Below are 19,058 nucleotides of genomic sequence, written 5' to 3'. Positions count from 1 at the left end.
GTTACGTTCCATCCCGACGTGCCGGCGCTTGATGTTACGCCGGAACTGTTACAATACACAAGAATTAAGTAAGAATTTCCAACAAAATGCTTGCTGATGTAGGATGCGGTGTATGAACAGAGCACTCGAAATTTCCAAATCTGAAAACTTAGTCCTGAACATTGACCATAGTAAATTTCAGGCACATAGCAGTTAAGAGGTCTCCGCACTTCTGAAGATCTCGCAGTATTTTAAACATAATATTTTAATTTAAACTACATCACACCGTCTCATGTTCAATACGTTTTATGAGACAAATCCGAGTACAGTCGGCGAGTCGGATGAACTGACGTCGCGGGCCGTAGTTTGGCGACCCTGACATAAATTATTTGTCCATATGGTCAGTACACAGACTTCCTAAGGTGCTCCGCCATCCGAAAATGTCTTAACAAATATTGCAGCAGTGTGCTGGAGTCTACGATTTGAGGAATCGGCGATGTAGAGGCAAAAAATGGTGAGCCTAACGATGAAGATTTGCTTGGACCAGCAACGAGTCTGTAGCATTGCTGCCTTACCTCTGATTGGGGGCGAGCGAGTTCACTCAAATGCTCCGCTTGGAGATATCATTAAGCTGTTAGTTCTGAAAAGGTGAACCACATTTCGTAGGATGGAGCCATTAAAGCTTTCATACTTTTTATTGAGTTTCTCTGGGTGCTCGCGAGGCAGATTCTGCTCCTGACACATTTCGGTTTAGAATGTGTGTCACAGATACAGATACACTAAATCAATTATCCCACTAAGAAAACCAGCTACAAAATTGCCTTGAATCGGGCCTTGTAATGCAAAGATTACATGCAGACATGCTTAATTTTTAAAATGTAATTTCACAGCAAGGTAAATTACTGCAATACATTTGGAAAAGCATATAACATATGTTCTACAACTCAGATTATTTCTGTAATATAGGTGGTTGAAGTAAATTTGATGAGTGTTACTGCTATCACCTTTGCATAGCGGCGTTTATATCAAAATGTAAGACTTTCAGTATATGTTTGCAAAGATGTTCTCGTTGCAGATTTCTCTGTAATTCAAACGGAGAATCCAAAGACGATGAGACCAATACCTTTGTTATGTTACCATTTAAGATAATTTAATCTCATGACGGTGGAGAATAAATTGTCAACCAATAAATCGAGTATGTAAAATGTCACTGCCGATGAGGCTGATGGCAAAAACTGTAGCTCAATGTGAAACACTCTATGAGCTCTACCAGCCTGTTGTGGAACATTGAGGTGCCAGTGGGAGGAAGAGTAGGCGAAAGTCGAAAACCTGCTCCCACTAAAGGCAGTTTTTCGGCTCTAATGTTCCTACTTTCTTGCCCCATGAAACGCTTCTAGCACGCCTGAGAACATAACAGTCTGTTCTCATGAAAATTTCTGCACTGTTGATAGGACACTCCGACATGGACTGCTTATGGTCTACAACTTTTACTATGACGCATGTTAACCAGTGCGCCTGCGTAGCTGAGTGATCGACACGGCTCACTGCCATGTGGGGGACCTGGATTCGATTCCAGATGCCAGAGACTTTTCCTTCGTGGGAGTACTTGTGTGGTGGGGTCGCAAAGCCTCATTAGGCCAACTGAGGAGCTACTCGATCGACTAGTAACGGTTCCAAGGTCAAGAAACTGGACAACTGGGAGAGCAGTATGCTCTACGACATCCAATGAAGCAAATGACAGAGGATGGCATGGCAGCCGGTCGAGCCCGCGTGACCCGCTGATGCCTGAATGTTGAACTCTACCTCACAGTACATATTAACCTACTGTATTTTGTATTTGAACACGAGTAGGTCGGCTAATTTACCACGTAATATGCCCTCTAGTTCAGTAGCCTAAGACACGAAAGTTATCTGAACATAAAAATTGGAGGCAGTATGGAACCATTCAGGCATTCATAGTTACCGTGGGATGAGGTTTCAAGAAAATCATTCATTCTAGAAGATGACAATAGGTAACCCTATACTGGCCTTACAACAGTTGTAGGCATACACCACTAACTAAATGTGGGCCTCAGTGAATAATGCTACTTGAGTCAATGAAACAGTTACTGTTTTCTGAGACAGAGTGGGACAGGTGAATTATTCGTAGTTTTTCAGAGTACGAAAAAATTTTACGAGTCGAATTCATGCATTTATGTGCCTTGTAACTGTTGGAAGATTAGAAGTGAGCATGGGAGGTACTGTGTTGGAAGTTTGTACATAATTTTACAACATTAGAGCAGTAAAATAAATAGTTTACTTTCATCAGTTACAAAATGAAATTTTTTCTTTTGTTAGAAGCATCGTGATTCTCATTGTGTGTGCAGTTCTCATAAGTAAAATTGGAGTTACTTTCGTTTAAAAAAAAAAACATGAGCTAAAACTAGCACCACTTGCCACGTACCGCTTTCATTGAATCGAATTGGTCATTTTGACTGTTACAAATTAAATTTATTATTCAGTTAATGCCATGACTTTTAAATCATTACCTTTAGTTACATGCAGGCGTTTTAAACCAAGTTTTCATAAAACAAATTTCTTGTAGTACTAAAGCAATTATTTCTTTCAGTCTTTCCATCTAGAGAAAACGTTGGTAATGAAAATAACAGAAATAAAATGTACGGATATTCCCGTAGATTACTATTACGCAACAAAGTATGTTTCACCCTTAGAACACTGAAAATGTTCACTTAATAGATGCGTACAGTGGAAATGATGAAATATCGTCTAGTGAATTTGGATTTGCACCGATTTTACGGTGGTAGAGATGTATTAGAACATCGATATTTAATGTTAATGCGAGCGTACTGCATATTTTGCAGTTAGGTTTAATGTGCTGCTGCTGCTGATGACATACTTCTGATTGAGAAACCATCAAAGGAGTGCTCCTCCACGATCACGAAACGTTTTCGTCTGTGAAAGTCTTTCTCAGTAAGCTCTATGCCGTTCTATATTGCCTAGGAAACTACAATTAACAAACATGTTCATTACAATGACGGTGCTTCGTTGTTCTAGAGGGAACATGTGCTGCCAGCGGATCGTCCTTATTGGCTAATGGGTCTCCGCATCAGCTGTTACAAGCTGAGATACAAAGCCAAGCGCCAACGTTGTGACAGCAGTAAAGGGTAGCGAACAGTTTCACAGGGGTTTCTGTGTCTGACGCTTAAGTACCTCATCACCTCTCGCGTTACCAAGCCACTCATGTCGCATATCCATTGACTTCACAGCTAACACTCGGAAAGCTGACACTTCCAGAGGAGGCATTTACGTAAGCATTTCTGAAACCCCAAATAGGGATGGATTACTCCTCGCAGTGTAAACTTGAGTTGACGCTCCATTAGCTCTGGTATTCTAGTTCCATAATGGAAGGTGCTTAAGCGGCACCGATAGTCACTGTATGTGAACAAATATTTAGAACAAAGGCTAAGTTTTTTGACAGCCAACAATAGATACACAGTAAAGTACACAACAGGTTTAGTAATAATTAGTAGATTTTTTAATTCCGAGTATTTTCAGTGAATGTTACTGGAAAGTAACGCACTTCAAAAGCATCACTTTTGTATACTGCTTAATACTATGGATTAAATCTCTCGCTGAACAACTTACGTTATGTCTCAAAACATAAAAGCGAACGGCGTTGTTGTTAAAACACTGTATTTGAATTGCGAGGACGAGGATCAAATATCTCTGCTTATGTTATGTCTCAAAACATAAAAGCGAACGGCGTAGTTGTTAAAACACTGTATTTGCATTGCGAGGACGGGGATCAAATATCTCTGGGCATTCCAATTTTAGAGTTTCGTGGTTTTCCTTAAAGGCTTTATGCGGACGGGACTAAGTCTAATTTCGATATCTAAAATTGCTACATTTGGGTTCGTTTCCCACTGTACAAAAGTCTAATAAATTGTTGTCTGAAAAATTTTGGTGATATCATAAACTTAATTCACCGTACGACAACAATTCCACCCAAGCTTATTCCGTCGACAACGAAACCACTAGAGAGGAAGCAGTCACCCGGACTGTGGGAAGCTAGAGGAAGGGAATTAAATTACTCGTCTCTTTCTCAGAGGAACCATCGCGGCGTTTCCCTTAAGTGATTTAAGTGGACTACAGAAGAGCTAAATGGGTTGGCCCGATGGACAGCTTGATCTATAGTCCTCCAGAATGCGAGTTCATTGCCGCAACCATTGGGCGACCTCACTCTGGCAAATTTCAGAAGAATTTAATTGTATTCATTGATTCGTTTCCACAACTGACGGTTCACTAAGTGGAGATCTACTTGGTGTAATGTAATTAACTATGTTTCACGCTATTATTAATCGTCCTACCACAGTTATTTAAAAAATTACACGTATCTGGCAGTCTCCACTTTCCAGTTTACCAAAATGTCCTTATCATTGGTGAAAATTCGAGAAAATTTCCAGTTCTGGCTTCGCCTGGTGAGAAATTCCTCAACCTTGGTCAGAATCGCGGGTTGATTGCATTTTAATTGACGTAATGCTAAATGTTGTTCACTCTTCCCAACAAAAATTGAAATTTGGTGTATATGTTTCTACTGTGTGTGTGCGTGTGCAAAATGATGCAGTTACTTTTCGGCCTCTATATCTTAGTAGTAATATGACGGTAGAAATTTCTACACACTTAATCTACATTTGTGACATGACTTGTGCAGGTCAGAGCCCTACCCACAATGTCATAAGTCATGCTCATTAGCTATTATGTCATCTTCAGTATATTACAGGCCAAAATATCTTCATATGACATCACATTGGCGGGAATTTCAACCACGAAACAGACTATCAGTAAGTAGAAGTCATGTTCAGAAGTATCTATACGCCTTGTACTGTATACGAAAATAGGTAATCTTCACCTAAATCACATAAATTAGTATCGTGTTCAAAAGTGTCAGACCAATTTGAAGTTTTTACCATGTTGAAAACTGTTGGAATGACCTGTGCCAGTTATCAAAACAAGTAATGCATAAATTAGTATTGTGATCAAAAGTGTCAGACCAATCTGAATATTGTTCTGTGTTGAAAACTGCTGGAATGACCTGTGCCAGTTATCAAAAAAAAAAAAAAAAAGTAAGCGCATCTGGAGGCTTACACACACACACACACACACACACACACACACACACACACACACACACACACACACACACACACACACACAAACAGACACACACAGATGCAAACACATACAACACACACACACACACACACACACACACACACACAATAATAATTTCAAGTGGTACAATGATAATTCCTTACCTAAAATACCCATCAACACTGATGCCTGAAACATGACTGCAGACACTCAAATTAAGTGCCTTTAAGCTATTTCCATGTCTAGATCTTCCTATAAAAGTAAAAAATTAATGTGACTAAAAAAAGGATCTGAAACAGGCAGCTGACACTTCATTCTAGGCATAAAGGAGGCGGTGGACGAAATCCAAACATGACAAAGCTTATGAATAAAGCCACATGTTAACTAAAGTACTATGCTAAACAGGCAAGTAGTGATAGTTGACACAAACAACTTAATTACTCTTATATAGTTGTCAGTCACTGGAAGAATGCAGTTTATGTGTAATTTACACTTGAAATTCAAAGTATGAGCATGGCCTCTTAATGTCAGTCCATAATGTTATTTCCATGTCTAAATTTTCTGTCATATTAATCAAAATACATAATGATACCAACAATTCGATCTTCGACAAACTTGAGGCTATGTTACTGCTAAAACATCTATCAAACTATCGCTATCTATTATTCTTAGAAAATTTTTAGGAATGCTTCACCCCACTAAACACCATTTCCCGACACATTAACTCAACAAAACGTACTAAAAACTACGCATTTTGATGAGATGTTTGATGGGTTGTAACACTAACACTACATATCTTTGTAATATTCAAGGGTAACTTCGTGTTGTTCAAACTACAAAATGTAAACAGAAAACATGGTCAAAACTATGATTGAAACAAACTTCCACACAGACACGATATTCAGTATCTCGAAAACATTATCTGTGCGCCAGCTTAATATCACTTCCCATAAAAATGCATGAATAATTACATATATCTGTATTATTTATCAAAAGATTGTAAGATTTTGAACATAAAACAATGCGAGACACTACTTCATAAGTTAACTTATCCATAACAGTGAAAGAAAATACATTTAGCTTGCATATTGACGCTACTGATATAACTTACAGGTTAAGCAGCACCTTTGAATGAGCTTAGAAACCATAAATTATCAGTAATATTATCAAAATACATAAACAGTTTGTAACGCTGTTGCTTTAATTTGGGATGAAAGTGGTGCTGATAGTCAAACCATAAAAGTTGGTTGAAAGCTGTGAGCTGTCCGGCGCAGTTAACCTTGCATTACTGAGCAACTGTTTCATCAGGTATCCAGTCTAGCTTACCAAATCCCAACCAGATTAACATCAATTATAATCTTTTAATAGTCACACGACAACCGGTGATATGTATATAAAAAAGAGAATTTAAATAAAAAGAAATAAATCAGTTTACATTTGGAAATTTATTTTAACATTGATCATTGAAATTTCAGCATATTAAACTCGATTCATAACTAAGTTGGTGCCTTATTTAGGATTGTGAAAATGTGAGATTGTAATCTTATAGAACACATCAAATATGGAGCCAAGATTGGGAGACTGCATACAACACTGCATTCATAAAATAACACACGAAGAACGTTGAAACATATGCAAGAGGAAATTACCCACAACCAACCGATTCAATTTTCACCCAAAGAAGTTACGTTCATAGCACAGTCCTGTCCGTCATGTAATTACCACACACTGGTATACTAAATTCATACTAACTCTCTGTGAAATCTTCCTGAAAAGAATAACTGAGGGCTACTTTGATGAATACACCACATGCTTCACGTGGTCAACTTGGTTTACACAAAGAGTGTAACTCCACAATAGTTTTGATAATTAAAATAAATTAGATTGAAAATCAATTTACAAAAGAAAAACCTCGAACTGGTTACTATCGTCTTACTATTAACCTGATGGGTCAAACAATTGTATAAGCACGTGGTACTGGTCTCGTAAAGTACACCCCACGTGGGTTGAACATAAAGAAAAGTTGCTCTATTGAAAAATATTGTCAAGACGAGACGTTATAATCCCACGCACATTTGCATTGAAGAGTGATGATGCTAGTTAGAGTTACTGATCAACACGTGGTTCCACTTTACTCATAAAGTAGTGACAAAGCAACTACCAGAATATATTCTGAACTTCACACTCGAATTACACTGCGTTGCAATTTAAGATAACATTAGATATTTTAGAGCTAAACCTGGAATAAAGGTGATTAAATTTTCAGTTTAAGAAATCCATTGTCCTACGGACTTAGCAGAGACATTCTTAGCCAGAGATCTTACCACTTCAGACGCTCGCCACGGACAGACTGACCTGCGCTCCTACCGAGTGTGCTTCCCAAATACAAACGCAAGTGACCAGAGAGGCAGCTTCCTATACCAACATTACAAGGGACGGACAGGACCATACTAAGGATAGAAACCTCTCTGCTTTTAGAAAGCGTAGCTACCTGTTCCGACGTTGATCCTACTGTTCTCTAGCAGACAGGCTTGTCTGCTACCCTCAAGCATGGAACAAGAAATACATTTGCTCATTCATCCTCTCACACAGAAGGGAAGGGGGATGACAGTAGCTTATCATATACAGTATATAAAAGAAAGCGGATGTAGGTTCCGTATGAGACTGTGTGACATGAATTACATAGAAACTGTGTTTTAAAGTGTAGTAGTGTGACAGATCGTTCTTGTTTATGTGTAAAAGTAACATGTTCCACTACTCAGTCTCCTCACAGATAGTCAGAAACGCAACAGTAAATTTGAAAGAGGAATTTATGCCGTAAATGACAACAGATTTAAGAAATCAACATGAAAGGAATCAAACGGAGACCTTTCATAACCCCAACTCTCCAGGAAAAGACTGTGCAGGGAATTTTCTGGCCATGCTAGGACATTCCCAAGCAGGCTTCTCACACCCAACTTAAACCTAAAATGTAAAGAAAGGGCAAAAGGTCACCAGCTACTTGCTAAAACACAATAATTTCAACACATCTTTAGAATCTACCAATTTCTAAGAGAAGAAAACAATCTGTGACACCTATTTAAAAGATAGTGTAGAACTAATTCGGTCAGCAAGTAAAAACAATGGTCCCTGTGTCATTAATATGAAAATAATTTCTGGTTGTTACCCTTATAGAGTTCACCAGTATTTGCTCATTGCAAGAGCCAACTGATCACAGGAAAATTTATGACTGTTTATTAACAAGTAAAATTTATGAAAATAGCAAAGGTGCCACAGCTATTTAAAAAAAATGTAAATAACATCAGTATTTTAAAGCAGAACATTACAATGCACAATCCGCAAAAGCAAAAAAAAAAAAAAAATGTTAAAAGAAAAAAACATCTTTTACAAAGTGGTTATCGCAAAAAAAAATTCTATATCTTATAAAACTAATAATTTGTAGAATTAAAATAACTTTGTGGCACTAATTTAATCACTCTGATATCTTTCAGTTAGATAGCAAACAATGATCACTGTGTCATTATACTGAAACTACAATTAATAATGTGATTGTTACACTTAAGGGGTTCCTCATTATGAATATGCCCCATACAAAGGGTAATCGATCACTGTCCAATGAGCATGAATAGCTATCTGACTGATAAACGAAGCAGTGCCACAGGAATGAATTTTCGAAACAAAATATCACAAATCTAATACAACACACAAAAACATTGAGAAATAAAACAGCTCTGAAAGTACAATAGACAACGTCTAAAAAAAACACCAATAAATAAAACACCTGTAAAATACAAGAGTCAGTCTAATAAAAAAAACACCAATAAATTGAAACCTTGCAAAATACACCATCGAAGTTTCTCTGAAAGAACACACGTATATGCATTGGACTAAGAACTGTGTAATCACTGTTCACTGGCACACTCAGTAGTTCCCCTGTTCCGAGGCACAATGTAAGAGGGGGGGGGGGGGGGTTCGACACCGCAGCTGTCAGTAGTGAATTTTGTCCATCTGTTGCGTGCAATCCCGCCGTCTCTGCCCTCTCATGAAGTTGCTCTTGGTGGCCCATGTCACATACATCTCGATTTGGTTCCATGTTTGTGTTGTCAAATTCATGCGGTATCCTCGTTTGACACGCCAGGTTGATATTCCTGGGCAAGGGTGACACTTAATGGCTCTTCTTTGTGCCAGCCTTAGCTACCAGCGAACATCGAACTATGATTTACTGTCGCTTGACAGTGGGCATCCGCCAGGAAATGTTGATAGGCGTCGTTGAAGTCTGCCAGTTTCTCTGGACAGTATGTGTCAAAAGGCTCCACGCCCCTTGTGTTGTTACATTCTTGAGTTATCCTCAACTAGCTCGCCAGTTTGATATTCCTGGGCAAGGATGACACTTAATGGCTCTTCTTTGTGCCACCCTTAGCGACCAGAGAACATCGATCCATGATTTACTGTCACTTGACAGTGGGCACCCGTCAGGAAATGTTGATAGGCATCGTTGAAGTATGCCAATTTCTCTGGACAGTATGTGCCAAAAGGCTCCACGCCCCTTTATCCCTTGTCTTTTGTCGTTTCACCGCGGCCGTCTTGTCACGGTCGTGTGCGTATGGTGCATTGCCAGCAGATGAATTTCCGCGCGGTGGACAACTCGGCCATCTCAGGTCATCGCCTCCATGGAGGGTCGCACTGGTGCGGCCGGGCATTAGCTCAAGGTCCAAGGGAAAGTGTTTGCCGCGTATCCTTCTTTTGTTGTCGACCGCGGTCCTGAAGTGGCCCGGTTGACAGTGTGTGCCGCTGGGAAACCCGCCAGTTTACAACTAGCCCTCCTCCTCGCTGCTTCCACTGTCGCGTAAGAGTTTAGCCGGTTCGCTTTCACGTTCTCAACTGCATTCACAGAAATTGTTCATCATAGTTATGTGATTACAAAATGTCATACATAATACCACTTAGTATTGTCTTTCACAATTTTTAAGAGCAAAAGTGAGACTTAATTTTTTTTAATAAAAAAGTTAGATGACTCGAAAATATAAAAATAAAAGTTAAATGACTTGACAATATAAAAAATAAAAGTGAAATGACTTGACAGAATAAAAATAAAAATTAAATGAACTGACAATATAGTACCTAAATCCACATCACTAATGTGGTTCACTTGCATTTTAATAAATCAAATGCTACTTATTAATTCACTAAAGTGAATAGGATTATGCCTTGTGCAAGTATAGGTCAATAGGTCAGGGCAGCATAGGGTTCACATGTTATTTACACACACACACACACACACACACACACACACACACACACACACCTGTTGTCTATACTACAAACTAACTACCAATAAACATGAATTACTCAAAATTCTACTTCAATCCACTACTAGCTGATCAAACAAGCTACTTCAATGCTACTTCAACACAGTGTTTATACCACTACAACATTGTTCTAATTCGTCCTCTTCTTGACGCTCGCGGCACATGTCTTGTCACATGACAAATATGGAGAAACTTTCCTTAAACATACACAGTAAAAAGAACAATAGTTATTTACACGCCAAATCGTTTATACCAGTTGACACACCTGATAAGAGACTCGCAATTATACATTTATCATACTCATACGTTCATACATAAAACAGTCGGACAAATTCATCTAAAATTACGTTATCACAAGAATTAATAACATAGATGTTTCTGAGAAGGGTAAAAATATTTTCATTATACAGGTTATACTACATTTTCTTACCCATTTTGCTCCCATTTCGTTCCTTCTTTAAGTTACCTTTCGCTTCCATATCAGTTATTTCGCCTGTGGTGGTCATTCTGGATTCATTTCTCATGAATGGCAAAATTGTGGTCTCCTCTATTCTGTAAAACAGTTTCATCTTAACATCCTATTGAACTTACAACTGACACAAAAGATCCGAATCCTCCTGTAGTTTAAATGACAAATGTTTTGCTTCATCCTTATTACATTAAACCAAGCTTTCCTTCGGTCCCATAATCAAAATTATTTAATCTTCCTCTACCTTCAACAGGAAAATATCCTCAGTACAAATCAAATAGGCTGCAGTGCATCCCGCACCAGCGAAAACAGTAAGCTGTAATGCTCACAGCATCAGAAAAACACATAAACGTCACTTTTCTAGGACAGGAATTAAAGCAGAATAATTTTTCAGGCTCTGGCTCAACATCAAGCAAGACTACAGAAAGGATCCATATTTCTGTTCCATTCTCCATTTGCTGGAAAACTGTTCGTTATTTGACTGCCATAATACTATTTCAGGGCCACGTAAATTACACAAACCACAACTCTTCTTCCACCTTGAAGGGAATCAATCTACTTACGAAATCCACAGACAGCACTTTACGTACTCAGCTATAAAAAACAAAAAAGACATATATCATCAATATTAACTTATTAACGTATATTGGGAAGCCAATGGTTAAACAATCGTATTATTGCATCCTGTTTTCAAGATTCTAAACTTACTCATTCCTTTCTCAGAGTTCCTCTATCTTAAAATATTCATACAGCACGCATACTGTAGTAAGAGATCCTCATTTATACTGACGGATATAGAACAGTAATAGATAGATAGTAGCACTGAAAGCAGAAAATCGGAAACACGGCTGCTAACAGCTGGGGACCTGGGTTTGCCAGACCCATAATACCCACAGATCGGATAGTCTCCTGAGTTTTGCATTAATTCAACACAGATCTTGCTTCTCTCAGGAACGACTCTTTTCAATTTACACAAAAAAACCATAAACAGAATTACACTTGTTCACAAAGAAACCTTTTATCTTCACATTTGAACCAACCTAAATCCAAATTGCACAAAGAAAAAAAAAACTGCAAACATCACTTCAATCAATCACACAGAAACATCTTTATCATTATTTTTACCAACATATTATTCAAAATGCATAAGTCACAAATTTAAACTAATCAATTCTTTCTCCTCACCGTCCTCTCTATTCCTCACTTTCCTCTCTATATACCCTATGAACTCATTTTCCATGTCGCTCATTTGTTCCGATTGGGCGCCTTCTGCGCTTATCATTTGTCATTGCCGGTTTTGTTCATTTCCATTTGCTGGATTACGTCTAGGGTTGGCCGGCCGAATTTCAACATCATGTGGTGCTCTGCCTACAATCCTATTCCCACCGTGTTCATCTTAGTATCGATTCTGGTTGTCGTACCTGTAGCGTTCACGATCCTGTCCACGTCCTCGATCATTTCCGTTGTTCCACCTGTGTTCGCGACTGTTACCCCAGTTTCTATACGACCTGTCTCGATTATTGTTCCGTTCGCGTCGCGACGACCAGTCACGCCGTTGATTAGTACTACGGCCACGACTGCGATCGCGCTGCTGTGCCCCGTAAAAACTTTGTGCCTGATTAGGCGGGCATTCTGCTGTATTATATTCCAACTCTTGGAGAAGGGTCTTAAACGTTTCCACGTCCTCTTTGCATCGTCTCGCAAGAATGACGTGGCGCAAGTGCATCGGCAATTTGGTGATGCATATCCTAATTAGTTCCGCAGGCCCGTATGGGTCGTATAGAAATTGATTTGCCTGCAGCATGTGGTCGAATAGGCGTGCTGGGCTGCCGAAACCAGACTGGTTCAAATTTGGCAGCCATGCTTGACCCTATCTTGTGCCGCTTCCGACCAATAGGCGGACAGAAAGGCTTGTCGAAACTCCCGAGTGTTGTTGCAGTGACGCGCTGCCGACCTCATGCGAAGTTGACCTATAATATTACAAAGCACAAATGACTCTACTGCTAATCTAACATAGAGCATAAAGTGCACATGTTGATTAGAACGGTTTGATATCTGTACAAGAGTACACATTGTTATTCCATTGTATAGATTGTATTGTTTGTCAAAAACTGACTAAGTAAGGCTAAAATTGGTAAAAAAGTCAATCAATCATTACAGTGCAGTATAAATTATATGTTGCCCTCTGCTGATAAAATTAACCAATACTGTCACATGCTGGAGGCTACATGACACCTTGAGCGTGATATTTAGCCTTGTAACTGCAAAATATTAACAGATTACCTCATACATCACCATGTTACAGTAAAATTGTAAGAAATTGCTCTGTGACCTATTTGGTTACAAATAAGCACTAAACAAAGTTTTAACAAATCGCTCTATACATCGACATATGCAGCAGGATTATAATGAGCTGCTGAGTACACCACTGTCTCAGAACAAAACGGCCCTACACATCTCTAAGACATTTGAAAATCGTAATAATTATCCCCATACAATTTCATGTTACAGGAAACCTGTGACAAGCTGTTACTTATATCACTATATTACATCAAAATTGTAACCATCTGCCTGATACATCGATATGTTATGGCAAGTAGCAAAAAAGTCCCTGTCTTATATTCCTTTGTAAGTAAGAATCAAATCAAATTTTTTAAAAAATTCGCTATACAACATAATTTTACATCATAATTGTAAGGAATTGTAAATGCATCGCCATGTTACAGCAAAACTGTAACAAACTGCCCTACGCATTCCATATCACAAAAAATTTAACAAATTACTCCATACAGTACTAAATTACAAGATTCTAACGAATTGTACCATACTCACCATGTTACAGCAAAATTGTTGCAAATTTCGCATAAACATTGCTATGTTACAGCAAAATTATAACAAATTACCCTGTATATCACCAAAATTATATAAAATTTTGAAAAATGCCCAGTACGTCACAAACACATGATGCACACTACTGCAGCAATGGTAGTCAGCTGACATGGTTGCTGACATTATCTGAGATACTATTGTGGGGCAGTGATGCCCCGTTAACAGGGTGACCACGATTGGATTAGGCAATGATGGTTAATTGATGTTATGACCTCCATTGCCCCCACATACACTGTTATTTTGACTCAGCAAAGAATCACATGCTTGGAGACTGTGTCAGTCTGCAGGTGCAGATGTCAGCAAGTCTAATCATGATGTCTTCTGCTTGTGCCCACTCAATTTATAACAAGTCTGAACCTGTCTGAGAGCCTTCAGAGGAAAAATCCGTACACAACTCACTGCAGTTCTCTGACATGACAAGCTAGCAGTGAAAATGGAGAGGAGGGCTCTGAAGGGGGTCTGTGCATGCATGTGTGTGTGTGTGTGTGTGTGTGTGTGTGTGTGTGATTCCCTAATATGATATGTACATATGATCAGTCAGAATGTTCCCATGTTGAGACTTACATTAGGAAGCTCAGTACAAGTGATGTCATGATTAGACTGGCTGACAACCAAAGGCTAGAAGACAAGTGACAATATAGAAGAACAGTGTGATTTGCTGCTCAAAGACGGCCCATTGTTTTTCAATTTCGAGAGTCTATAGCTTTTGTATCACAATATCTTTCGAAGTGCTTTTGCTTCATCTCTTATATTATTTCTGCGCGTTTCTACTATTAAAAAGCTTTTGCGTGAAAAAGGATGCGGCAGATAGAGTTCGTAATGCCTGAGCGCAAAAAACGTTATCGCTGCACATCCTAAGAATAATTCATCGCATAAGCAAGTAATGTTTGGAAACAAATGTTCTATGTGCTAGAGAAACATCTTCGCTGGTCGTCAAGGCTCAGTTCTAAACGGGGGCATCATTGAAGACTGTTAAACTCCAGTCTGTGCGAGTCCAGGCCGGAGACGTGTCTGGAGACGTCTCGGACAGCGATAGGCTACCTGACTGACTGCCTCCCTCCAGACGGCCCGACCACTGCAAATATTGGTCTGGAGCGCCATTTCTTTTCACAGCAGGACCCATTTGGTTGTCATCTGCGGCACACTTGCCACATGACGATACGTCGACCGTGTTCTACGGCTTGTTTTGTTGCCATTCATGGCAAGTCCTTCTGGGCTTACGTTTCAGCTGGACAATGCGCGCCCGAAAACGACGATAGTTTCTATTGCTTATCTTCGTGTTTGCCAAACCCCACCTAGACCAGCAACGTCTCCGGGTCCCTCCCCAAATCATGGGCAGGGCCCCCCAGCTATCTCTGGACTGTGACGACTTAACGCGCAACTGGACAAAATTTAGCACTATATGCCTCAGGAGAACTTCCAGCATCTCTATCAATCATTGCCAAGCCGAATAACTGCTTGCATAAAGGCCAGATGTGGACTAACGCGCTATTAACTTTCTCAATTACTGAAGATCTCTCTCTTGAATAAATCGTCCATTTTTTTCTGAAATCGTAATCATTCGTTTGTATGTACATATACATCACACCTACTGATTTCCGTCCCATTTTGATAATTCCTTCGTGGTGCACATCTTTCGAAGATCACTAAGCAGCAACTTCAAAATCCTCTTATATCAATCGACCATTATACCTGTGATGTTATATGGATGTGAAACATTAATATTTAGAAAGAAAGATGAAGAAACACTGTTAATATTCGAAAGAAAAGTACAAAGAAAAATTTCTGGGCCTGTATAAGACGAAAATAACATGGAATGGAGTATTAGAAGAAATGAAGACATCGTCGAAGTCCTCAAGAAGAGAAGGTTGAATTGGGCAGGTCATATAGCAAGAATGACAGAGGATAGACTATCTAGAATGGCATTCAACAGAACAATAGATGGAACGAGAGGTAGAGGAAGACCCAGTATTAGATGGTGGGATAACATTCAGGATGATGATGATGATAATGATGTTTGGTTTGTGGGGCGCTCAACTTCGCGGTTAACAGCGCCCGTACAAATTCCGAAACTTTGCTCAGCCCAATCTCGCCACTTTAATGATGATGATGAAATGTTGAGGACAACACAAACACCCAGTCATCTCGAGGCAGGGGGACCCCGTGCTCGGGGAGCGAGAACGCGACCGTGACACCACGAGCTGCAGACCGTTCGGGAGGACACAAGTTGGATGAACAACAACAGCAATTGGACAAACAGCGTATTGGACAGACAGAAGTGGAAGAGGCTCATAGAGCAGGCGTATGGTCGATAAGGCCCTTGCCACATGTAAAGTAAAAAGTAAGATTCTATTAGTCATTCCTTTGTAAGAGCACAGTGGACGCTTTGGAATGCTATAAATGGTGTAGAACTGGTACCAAGCAGTCATGTGAGCGACACTACTGAAGTACATCGTGAAAGTGGTGTGCGTCTGTCAGACAGTCATACTGAATCAGCGCAGTCAGATGGGTCAACCGTGGAGACGTGACGGAATGACAGATGGGAGCTGCGCTGATGTCTACACTGTGCTTGAAGCTGTCCGAATTGTTGATGTATCAACATTGACTGTTGGGTCTGCAAGGAATGGTTTACCACTTGCAGCCAAATAAAATGCAGTAAGAATAGTGATCGCAAAAAGAACATAAATGTCAGGGACTGAGTTTCACGCCTCGTTAAAGACAACAGGAATATGTTTCAAAACCAACACAAATTGCTCATGTCGTTTAAAGCAAATCTACGTCAAGCTGTGTGCTACTGAATATTGTTAAGGAACCGCTTGCACTGCCTGTTTGATATGGGCACCTTGAAAAAGGCCGTTTCAAACAGCACGTTTTCAGTGGGCCGCCGCAGAAACTACACAGCAGCTGACTGGAGACATGTAGCGGGGTTCGGTGAGTCTGCATTTCGCCTGTTTTCAAACGAAGCGAGCCGACGCGTTCTATGCACCCCATTGTGTGGAGGATATAATTAAGGCCGGAGAATGTTCTGTGAAGTCTTCGAGGTGTTTTTCTTACCATGACATAATCCACACATTCATCCTACCGTCAACGAGAACCACAATATTCAGTTGAACATTCTCGGTAACCAAGTACTACCCTTTGTTTAACATTTTCATGGTGTTTTTGCTGCACACACTCCTACCTTCCAGGATGACAACAGTCGTGTTCACAGGCTTCTACGCACATGTCTCCGGTTTGCCTGACTTGGGACGCTAAATTATCCGCTTTTAATGTCACAGAAAATGTCTGGGATCTAAGCTGCAATGAATGTCGTCAGATGGATACAACATACCTGAACGATCTTGTAGACGCTCCTTATCACTGAATTGATGTCATTATCAAAGCTAGAGACTGTATTTTAGCGTATTAATGGGGTTTCTCCATGGGACGATTAATTATGTGTGCTGTCTGCTTACGTTAGAATCAGATGTGTGATATATTTAGTTGCATAATAACATATTATCTCCAAAAATGAATACTGATACTTGTTTCAACAATACTGGTTCTGTGAAGTTTTTCATATTGATTCCTCCTTGGTCATTTTCATATTAAATTTCTTGCATACCGTATGCAATGAATGCCTTCTGCGCAAACCACTGCATAACATTGTTACATCGGTCAGGAGGTTACTAGATGAGTAGCTTAGATGTTTACGGTCCTTTCACCACAGCACTTCGTTTACGAAAAAATACATTCCTGTTCGTATGACAATTAGGTGACTCGATGCTTATTAATTAAATCAGAATCTGATCCATTCCATTCAAAACGCAAATAGTCCCACGTCCCTGTCACACAGAAGAACTGAATACGCAGATATAAATTATCTTCTCAGCTGAATCCAGGAGCCAAGATACCGACCTTCGACGTTGAGGAAATCAGCTGTGACCCAGCGTGGTGCATAATTGTATAAACGCATCACAGTACATGTCCTCCTATAGGTCACCAGCCCATTCGCAACCGAACAAAAGGTTAATCCACTTGGGGACCCAGCGTGGTGCATAATTGTATAAACGCATCACAGTACATGTCCTCCTATAAGTCACCAGCCCATTCGCAACCGAACAAAAGGTTAATCCACTTGGGAATGGGAAAGTTTTTAGGAACAGCTGTATTGCAGTCGTGGTTCGGCCACACCGACGAAAGTTGTGAGGGATCAACTAAAATAACTTACAACTAACACAATTTTGGCATCCTTAGTAGCGCTTCAGCGAATAACGTTTCGATATGTTGATACATCACGTAGGTCTCCGTTTCAGTTGAAGATAACTTGTTGAGGAACAAGCTGCAATTGTTGAGAAGTAAAGCATTGAACCATTCTTGCAATAGGTGGACGACCATAGTGCTGCTAACGTACTGCTGCAAGACCACTGCGTCAGCTCAACTGGTAATGCGTTGGACGAAGATTAAATAAGATGCTTTATAGCAGCCGTGATGTACGAGTTCCTGTAACTCTAACTAGTATCACTTGCATAACATAACTTTGAGGGAATTTGTCACCTGTACAGCATCTCTCACGTAAACATCCGTCAGTGTAACCAGAATCAAGAAACTGTCACCAAAAAATTAACTTATGTCGGTATTGTAGCAGAATTGTGGCACACCGATCGCACCGCTCCGGTGACGCAATGAACCTCTAATAGTTTTGTCAGCATAGTCCAGATGGGAGGTCTGTGATAGCACATTTTTTTACGAAACTCTGAATTACCTCTTGCCGTCCATCATCACTGCAGGAACATCGGGTACCGCCGTAATATCAATTTTCCTAAATGACAAATCTCTCAGACGAATCCGACATTTCATTGGCGCCAAAATAATGTAACTTGGCCTCATTGCTAATTTTGATGCCATTGTGAGAGAGTGATCTTTTACATAAAATTTGGCTCTACCAGAGATATAATATTTTCGATGCTCCACCCTTTCTTCTGTACTCATGTACACACACATCCTCTCACATGGCATGTTTCAGGCCTCGCTGCCATAGCGTTTTGTGATTGCAATAGTTATAGTATGATAATATTTTGCACAATATTTATATCACTGTAGCTCTCTTCCCTGAATTGCAATATCTCAAACTTTTTGTTGAAAAGAATAATACTTCCGATAAGGACACAATTTTTCGAATCATTGTGCGCCCACTGTCACTTGTTTTCGTGGCAAGCGGCACTGGTTGTTTCCGCGTGTGTTTAGTCACGTCTTTTCGATGACTGTGTTGGTAGAAAAAA

This window comes from Schistocerca piceifrons, chromosome 5, assembly GCF_021461385.2.
Source record: "Schistocerca piceifrons isolate TAMUIC-IGC-003096 chromosome 5, iqSchPice1.1, whole genome shotgun sequence".
NCBI classification, from domain to species: Eukaryota; Metazoa; Arthropoda; class Insecta; order Orthoptera; family Acrididae; genus Schistocerca; species Schistocerca piceifrons.
This window is presented reverse-complemented; position numbering follows the sequence as displayed.